The following is a 9,590-nucleotide window of genomic DNA, read 5'->3' as shown; positions in this document are numbered from 1 at the left end:
CCCAGGCTGAAATGCAGTGGCGCGATCTCCGCTCACTGCAAGCTCCGCCTCCTGGGTTCACGCCATTCTCCTGCCTCAGCCTCCCGAGTAGCTGGGCCTACAGCCGCCCGGCTATTTTTTTTGTATTTTTAGTAGAGACGGGGTTTCATCGTGTTAGCCAGGATGGTCTCGCTCTCCTGACCTCGTAATCCGCCTGCCTCGGCCTCCCAAAGTGCTGGGATTACAGGCGTGAGCCACCGCGCCCGGCCCACAGGCTTCTATTTTTAACAAAATGATTGCTTTTCTCTTCAGCATTTCAGGAGTGGGACTAAATGGTGTTCTGTATCTGGTATATCCAGGAGTTTCTTAGAGCTGGTGGTTAAAGGGCTTATAAACAAGAGATGAAAATGTTCACTTTTGCCGTTTTTGTGCAAGTGGTTGTAAATTGATAGCCATTAGAAGAATGATATGGGACCCCTTTTGAGCTGATACTTATTAGATAGCCAAGAGGCATTGGTACATCCTATAAATCTAGAAAACAGATTGTTAAAATAATCACTGAGTTGTTTAGAGATGGTCCAGAATTAGTCAAGATTTCTTACTTTCTGTTCCCAGCAACTTTTTTTGAGATGACATCTTCCCATGTTGCCCAGGCTGATCTGGAATTCCTGGGCTCAAGAGATTCTCCCACCTCAGCCTCCCAAAGTGCTGGGATTACTGGTGTGAGCCACTGTGCACGGCCCCATCAGTGTTAATAATTTCCATTACCACCAGTAAGAGCCGAAAGAAAAGCACCCTAGCACTTCAACCTCTTACTGCCTATTATCTATGACTTCTTTATGTAGGGATAGAAACTGATTAAACATATCAATGAAAGACTAAAGAAACCCCGGGGCTCCAAGGTTCAAACAAAGACTGGGGCTGGACTTTAAACTTACACTCCGTTTCCTTCTGTTTCTTTAAATAATCATCTGCTTCTCAGAAATCCCTGTTTTTGTCTATCAGACCTACATATTCTATTTTCTTGTATTTTACTTATTCATGTAATTATCTAAATTTTTGATGAGATAATACATTTGATGAGAGAATGTATAGCAGTGATTCCAGACAGGAATTTTCTTTCTCTTTTAATGATTGGATGGATAGGTCTTAAAAGGAATGTAAGACTTTATTCCGGAACAAAGCAGTCATCAGTCCCTTTGTATTTGGGGCAAAGTGGGGAAAACCGAAAGATCCATTTTGTCCTCCCTGTTCCAAATCAGATGCCTTTCTATGGTCTTCAACATTTGTGTGACTGACAAGTGGGACTTCTGTTGTAATTCACAATGCAATCACTGTTCTAAACATGCACATGGCCCACTCTGTCTCAGCTTCAATTATAAAATCTTCAGCCAGAGGCTATTATCCTCTGTTTTATTCAGTCAGCGAGATAGCCAGTGAATTTCCAACTGAGATCAGGTGGCAGGAGAACAATTTCTCACACTTCATCTATCAAGCCCTTATAGACCCCAGTATATTTCCTCCACTGGGGGGTCCTGATAGGGAAGCTTTTCTGAAGTCATTTGGGAAGGTGTCCTAACATTGCATTTGCCTTCCTAATTCCACCTTAGAAGAAGGCAAGGAAATAATAGCTTAAGAAACTGTAAATTCACAGAGCTCCATCCTCCTGTTTCGTTATTTTCATGTCACTAATTTTTTAGTAGATAAGCTACATCCCATGGTCTACCCAGGCATGTGAAGCATCTCTTCCTCTCCTGCCCACCCTTCCTTTCTCCCCAAAGTCCAATTAAATACATTGAAGATTCTGGGCAAATCTCTCCAAATCCCAGCAGGAACACAACAGAAGTCTGAGGCAAAAAACATAGTTAGTGAGGCCATGGACAACAAATCTAGGTGCTTTTTAATTTGGGAATGAGGGATTGGAGGCTTTTCTGTGAAACACCCTACTTTTAAATTACAGTCAGTGTCCTAATGCCTGCAGGCTAAATGAGAGGTTTGGAAGGATTAGGGTAAGAGTAGACTATATACAACCACTTCTACAAGTAAATGCCTTTTAATTTTTTTCTAAGATAAATATTGCAGGAAGAGTAAATGCCTTTTTCAAATGGCTGTGCAAGCTAGGCATGGTGGTACATTCCTATAGTCCTAGCTCTTCAGAAGGCTGCGGCAGGGGGATAGCTTGATCCCAGGAATCAGAGGCTGTAATGAGCTATGATTGTACCACTGCACTCCAGCCTGGGTGACAGAGTGAGACATTGTCTCTTTAAAAAAAAAAAAAAAAAAGTGGGGGAATGGTGGCTCAAGTCTGTAATCCCAGCAAATTGGGAGGCTGAGGTGAGGGGATGGCTTGAGCCCAGGAGTTTGAGACCAGCCTGGGCAACATAGTGAGACCCCTTCCCTGCAAAAAACTTTTTAAAATTAGCCTGCTGTGGTGGCATACACCTGTGGTTCCAGCTACTCAGGAGGCTAAGGTGGGAGGATACTTTGAGCCTGGGAAGTCAAGCCTGCAGTGAGCTGTGAGTAATTGCACCTCTGCGCTCCAGCCTGGGTGACAGAGTGAAGCCTTGTCTCAAAAAATGAATGAATGAATGAATGAATGAATGAATGAATGAATGAATGAATGTCTGCAGAATCCAGAAGAGCTCTACGGAAGATTTGGCATCTTTCAAAACTCATTGACCAAATTATAAGTATAATTATGAACTTGTTCCAGGAAAGCCAAACTGCTATCCAGTTGACTTTTATCTTCTGAAGTTCAAGTTATTGGGGAGGTAGGGGAAAAGCCAGTTAAAGTGAACTTGTTTTATAAGGGTGGTGCGTATTTGTGTTAAGGCATACAAAAACCTGATTAATTCCTCTCTCTACCTAGTAAGTTTCTTTTTTTTTTTTTTTTCTGAGACGGAGTCTCGCTCTGTAGCCCAGGCTGGAGTGCAGTGGCCAGATCTCAGCTCACTGCAAGCTCCGCCTCCTGGGTTCACGCCATTCTCCGGCCTCAGCCTCCCGAGTAGCTGGGACTACAGGCACCCGCCACCTCGCCCGGCTAGTTTTTTGTATTTCTTAGTAGAGACGGGGTTTCACCGTGTTAGCCAGGATGGTCTCGATCTCCTGACCTCGTGATCCACCCGTCTCGGCCTCCCAAAGTGCTGGGATTACAGGCTTGAGCCACCGCGCCCGGCCAGTAAGTTTCTTAATACCCTATCAGAATTCAGCTGGAGCATTAGTACAGCGACACACTGTTTTCTCTGGTGCCAGTAGACAAAATGTCAGAACGCCTGCTGCATTCCTCTGGGATAATAGAAATGAAGTCATTACATTAGAAAGTGGATCATGTGCCCAGGATACACTTTCTCTCATCCTGAACCCAGTGACTCTTTCCCAGGTTAAAGTCAATGATCTGGTGGCAGATGCAGTGCTAGTAGCCAGAAGAGGGTGAGACAGAAGAGCCACTTAAGGAACATTGAGGTTTTATGATATTTGAGATGGCAATGACAGGTTGGTGTGGTGGCTGAAGTGCAGATGTGTCTATCAGAAGGTGAACACTGAGAGGGAAGAAGTGTTAAGACAGAGAGCCAAGAACTTGATTGCTGGCAAGTGCTGGCTTGAACAAGGGCAATTGCTGGAATCTAAGAGGGGTACTAATATTCAAGAGAAGAAGGTGTCCAGTTTCAGGGCTCCGCTTGATTAGCAAACAATTGTTTTGTAATTCAAGGTGACTAGAAGTTTTACTTTTCAAAGGTACTCTAAGAGACTGTCTAACCTCCTCCAAAGGATTTTCAGGACTTGTTAACCATGAATAATAAAAGGTATGAGTTCATGGCCAGGTGTGGCAGCTCACACCTGTAATCCTAGCTCTTTGGGAGGCTGAGGCAGGTAGATCACTTCTGCCCAGGAGTTCAAGACCAGCCTAGGCAATATGGTGAAACCTCGGCTCTACTAAAAATACGATAATTAGCCAAGTGTGGCGGCACATGCCTGTAATCCCAGCTACTTGGGAGGCTGAGTTGGGAGGATCACCTGGGCTTTGGAGGTCAAGGCTGCAATAAGGCAAGATTGTACCACTGCACTCCAGCCTGAGCAATGACAGTGAGACCCTGCCTCAAAAAAATAAAATAAAATAAAAGGCATCAATTCAAAGAAAACTCCTTAAAACTACCTTATTACCTCGTATGTATAAAAACTTTCGTAGTCATGTTTTAATGCAACATTACCAAAGTTGACCTTTATTGTGCCTGTCAGAAAAATCTGGCTGTTATCTTGAGTTCCTAAAGGAAGAAGTAATAGGAGCTGTTTGACAGACTTGACAACAGTTTCTAACATTTCTAAACAGCCCAATCAATAATCAAAAGGACAGGCAGGGCTTGGCGACTCACGCCTGTAATCCCAGCACTTTCATAGGCTGAAGTGGGCCAATCGCTTGAGCTCAGGAGTTTGAGACCAGCCCGGGCAACATGCTGAAACCCCTGTCTCTGCATAATATACAAAAATTAGCAGGGCATAGTGGTGCATGCCTGTAGTCCCAGCCACTTGAGCCTGGGAGGTAGAGGCTGCAGTGAGCAATGATGGCACCACTGCTCTCCAGGCTTAGCGAGTGAGTGAGATCCTGTCTCAAAAACAAAAAGACAAAACAAAAACCACAGAAGGACAAATTGTTTGGCTCAACCCTCTAGAAACCATACAATATAAGTAACTCTCCCCAGTGAATTGGTTCTGGCTTAAATCTTGGAAATAATCATTTTTATCATGATTTTTATCATTTTTATCTTGAATATTTGTTTTCACAATTCTCACTGTCTTCCTCCATCCTTTTATACACATTCTCACACCACATTCTTAAGCAAAGAAAATATACTTTCAAACTAAGCGTTTCTTTTGATGCTAAGACACTTAAAAGATAACACCGGGGAAAGCAAAAGAAAGAAATGCCTATTCCTTTCCCATCTGGATTTTACAAAGCAAATCGCAAGAGAAAACAGTACAAACTCAGTCAGTATGCATTTTATTTCCTCCTGCCGCTCTCTCTCTCTGCTTGGGATTAAATGTTCCTCTAGTCCTCAACCGAAATGGAAATACGATCACGTTTGTTTATTGTGTTATCTTTGTATTTCCTAGGTCAATAGGGGCAAATTTTGATTTACTGATGTAGCTTCTATCCCTAAACACAGAGAAATTCTTCAGGGAGCTTGCTGTAAGCATATCCAAGTGCAGCTGAATCTCACGGGTAGACATTCTATAAAAATAGAGTAGCACTTTAAGATGCAAAAGTGGCATCATTCAGTAGTGCCATCTCTGCACTCCAGGTGCAAGTCCAAGGATTCTACTAAACAGGGTTGCCAAATACTAATTACACTAATTGGTTATCAATGCTGTTCTTAAATATTATGATCCTGGGGTTTCTACAATGAGAAGAAAAGGGGATGCCTTCCCTTCCCCATATGAAATGCATAAATTCTATTATATACTCTCAAATCAGCAAGAAATTACCAAGAAAAAAATTACCTTGTCTCAAATAACAAATTGGAGAGAAAATGACCAGTATCTGTATATATGTATTTATTTCCTTTTATCTTGTCTTTTCTTTATGTCCAAAACATAATAAACTTTTTAAAAAACAGGCTAACATACCAAGATGAAGAGATTCATTATAGCCACTATGATTTTCAATGATAAAAGAAAGAAAAAAAAAATTTCAATACACTAAAATGGGATAAGCTCAACAGACTAGAGAGTTTCAAATGCATAGGAAAAGGAAATAAAAAGAGATAAAAGAAATTATAATATTTCTGAAACCAGCAATGTGATTCTGCTTCACACCCATGTGACTGGCAGCAATCTAGCTACTAAGGCTGAAGATGAGTACGCCCAGTAGTTTCACTCCAAGATATGGACCGCCAAACAAACTTCTACATGGACACCATGAGGTATCTACTACAATGTTCACAGTAGCTTTGTTTACAATGGCAAAGCATTGAAAACCACCAAAGCATCTATCAGCAGAAGTGTGGATAATGTTTATTTGAACAATGGGGGCTGCATTGTAATTAGGATGAGGGAACTAGAGCTCCATGTGTCAATGTAGATACAACTCAAGAGCAGTGTTACAATGCCATTGCAGAAGGGTTCATTCAGATTACCCTTTATATAAGTTTAAAAAATATATATGTAATGTGTATATATTCAAAATAATGATGTATCTTTGGTGGAGCTATACATGCTAGTATAAAAACATCCACATGAAAATGGATAATAAATTCAAGGCTTCCTCTGATGAGGGAGAAAGGAGAATAGGATTCAGAAGAGATATACAGGGAACTGAAACTACAACTACAATAAATGTTTTTATTTAAAAACCCAATGCAAGGCCTGGTGCAGTGGCTCAGGCCTGTAATCCCAGCAGTTTTGGGAGGCCAAAGCTGGCAGAACACTTGAGGTCAGGAGTTCCCCATGTCTACTAAAAGTCCAAAACTTAGCCACGTGTGGTAGTGGGTGCCTGTAATCCCAGCTATTCGAGGCTGAGCACCAGAATAGCTGGAACCTAGAAGGCAGAGGTTGCAGTGAGTCTAAATTGCACCACCACACTCCAGCCTGGGCAACACAGCAATACTTCATCCAAAAACAAAACAAAACAAAACAAAAAAGTCAGTATGTTAAAGATTTCTTTAAGCTTTTTTTTTTATTGATTTCTTTAATCATTTCTTTAAAAATGCTTCTGAGTGATTTGTCAGAACGTGTCTTTCGAAGCACATTTTTTTTTTAACCAGAAATCCATCTAACTTCTATCATGCAAAATCCAGGCATATGAGATTCCCACATAGAGTTGTTTCTAAAGATCACCCCTTGGATGCCCCCCATAAAACCCAAAAATGAGCATCCTGATCTGCTGAAAATCTAAAATAATTGAAGTCATTATACAAGAAGCATAGAAGTTAGGTGGCCTGCCTCCTGCCATCTTGGTTATTCTGAACCACCTTTCCTTGCTTTGGACATCAGTGCTTGGAGCAGAGGGAGATCCCTGGGCTTAGTCTCAAGAGTTGGGTTAGACTCTGACTGCTCCTTCCCACGTTGTAGTGCTCAATCAGCATTCATTACCATTCATTATCATTCCCTTTTTCCTCCTTCCTAACAGAGCCTTAATTTTCTTTCTTTTTTTTTTAAATTTTTTTTTTTTTTTTTTTTTTTGAGACAGAATCTCGCTCTGTTACCCAGGCTGGAGTGCAGTGGCACAATCTCCGCTCACTACAACCTCCGCCTCCCAGGTTCAAGCTATTCTCCTGCCTCAGTCTTCTGAGCAGCTGGAACTGCAGGTGGGCACCACCATGCCCAGCTAATTTTTGTATTTTTTGGTAGAGATGGGGCTTCACCATGTTGGCCAGGCTGATCTCAAACTACTGACCTCAAGTGATCCACTCGCCTTGGCCTCCCAAAATGCTGGGATTATAGACGTGAGCCACCTCGCCTGGTCAAGAGCCTTTATTTTCATTAAGTATCCTGAGTCATCTAAGGATAATTTCATGCCTCTTGCCAATAATTGATTCAGGAATAGGTATGTGAATTAATCGAGACCAGTGATAGGTGAGGAGAAGTTTGCTAAGGACTTTTGAGGAAAGTTTCCTAGTTTTCACAAAAAAGCTACAGAAAGAAACAGTCTCTTCCTCTGGCATTATTGTGTGCAGATTTGAGACCCAGAATTGCAACAGCCATTTAACTACAAGGCTGAAGACTAAGCCAACCCTTGATGAAGGGTAGAGCCAAGAGAATTGCAGAGAAACAGTCAGCGCAGCTAGGTATGTCAGCCCTGAAGACCACCTCACCTCTGAAGGTTCACACAAGTGAGCCAATATCTTTCTGTATTGTTTAAACCAGTTAAGATAGATTTTTGTTGCCTGTGGCCAAAGACATTCTAACTGATACACGCATACATGATTCAGCTTCTGCAGTTGTCGGCAGGGATATTAATTTCTGCCTTGCTAGTTCCCTCAGTGGTTGTGGAAAGCAAAATGATTCAATGCATTTGAATGTGCTTTGTAAACTATAAATTGCTATTCAAGGACAAGCTGTTACTATTAGTAATAATTTTGCTACTAAGTCTTAGGTACCAATTTTATGTCTTTCTTTTTCATTTTTATTTTTTTAGAGACAGGGTCTTGCTCTGGGTTTTTTTGTTTGTTTTGTTTTTTTGTTGTTGTTTTGCTTTGTTTTGTTTTGAGACGAAGTCTCGCTCTTGTCTCGCAGGCTGGAATGCGATGGCACGATCTCAGCTCACTGCAACCTCCACCTCCTGGGTTCAAGCGATTCTCCTGTCTCAGCTTTCTGTGTAGCCAGGATTACAGGGGCCTGCCACCACGCATGGCTAATTTTTGTATTTTTAGTGGAGATGGGGTTTCACCATGTTGACCAGGCTGGTCTCGAACTCCTGACCTCAGGTGATCCGTCCACCTTGGCCTCTGAAAGTGCTGGGATTACAGGCATCAGCCACCACTCCTGGCTGAGACAGGGTCTTGCTCTGTTGCCCAGGCTGGAGTACAGTGACAAAGTAAAAGTTGACCACAGCCTTGAACTCCTGAGCTCAAGCAATCCTGCCTTGGCCTTACAAAGTGCTGGGATTACAGGCATGAGCCATTGTGCCTGCCAGATACAAATTTTAATTTACTATATAAATTGTATGTCTTAGAATGTATTTAACTCATTTATTTTAAATTGATACTTCCAGTGACCTTATGAGCACTTATAGATCATTATTTTAAATCATATAAAGCAGTTATATATTTATAGTATCTGTTGAGGCTATTTTCAGCAATTATTTTTTATATAAGGGCCCTAAGGCCTTTTGAATAGCCATTATGTTAAAGGGGTTAAAAAATGTCCACAAAATAGGGTCTTCTTACCTAAAAACTGATCTTTAGAATATCCTCTGTGTCAGTGTCTACATTTGTAAAGAGGGTTGTCATAAAAATTAAGGGAGACAGTACATGTGAGGTACTCACAGCAGGACCTGCAACATAGTTACCAGCAGAATAATAACAGTTCAACCTAGCACTGACTATGTTTCAGGGATGTTCTAAGAACTTCACACTTATCAACTGGTGCTGCAGAACTGTATTCTTGTTCTATTGCATTTTTTATTTTTAAAATAGCTTTATTGCTTAAGGAAAAATGTCACATTTTTATTATTTAGACAAGATTGGGTATGCTCAAGGTATTATGGCCATAAACACATTTTTATTATTTAAAAAGTTCAAACACAGAAAAGTATGAAGATGAAATGAAAGTCACCCCAAATTCCATCTTATTACATGTATGCTGGATAAGCAACCAGGCCTTTCTGTTTAATAAGGCAGGTACACATATGTACACACACATATACACACAAGTATATATGTGCACTTATGGTGTGTATGTGTGTGTGTATATATATACACACACTTATGCATACATAAGTTATTTCCATATGTACTATATACATGTCTATTTTTAGTCAGACTAAAGGAAAAACTGGCATTATTTTTAAAATTATAGTTGATTCCACATCCTAGGGGATAAAAGAAGCCAGATTTTTCATTATTGTTTGTTATATTGCTTGTAAGTGGGTAGGGTCTAGTTAGGCAGCAGATACT

This window comes from Mandrillus leucophaeus, unplaced genomic scaffold (genome assembly GCF_000951045.1).
Source record: "Mandrillus leucophaeus isolate KB7577 unplaced genomic scaffold, Mleu.le_1.0 Scaffold771, whole genome shotgun sequence".
Classification (NCBI taxonomy): Eukaryota; Metazoa; Chordata; class Mammalia; order Primates; family Cercopithecidae; genus Mandrillus; species Mandrillus leucophaeus.
The sequence above is the reverse complement of the archived record's forward strand: the minus strand, read 5'-3'. Positions refer to the sequence as shown.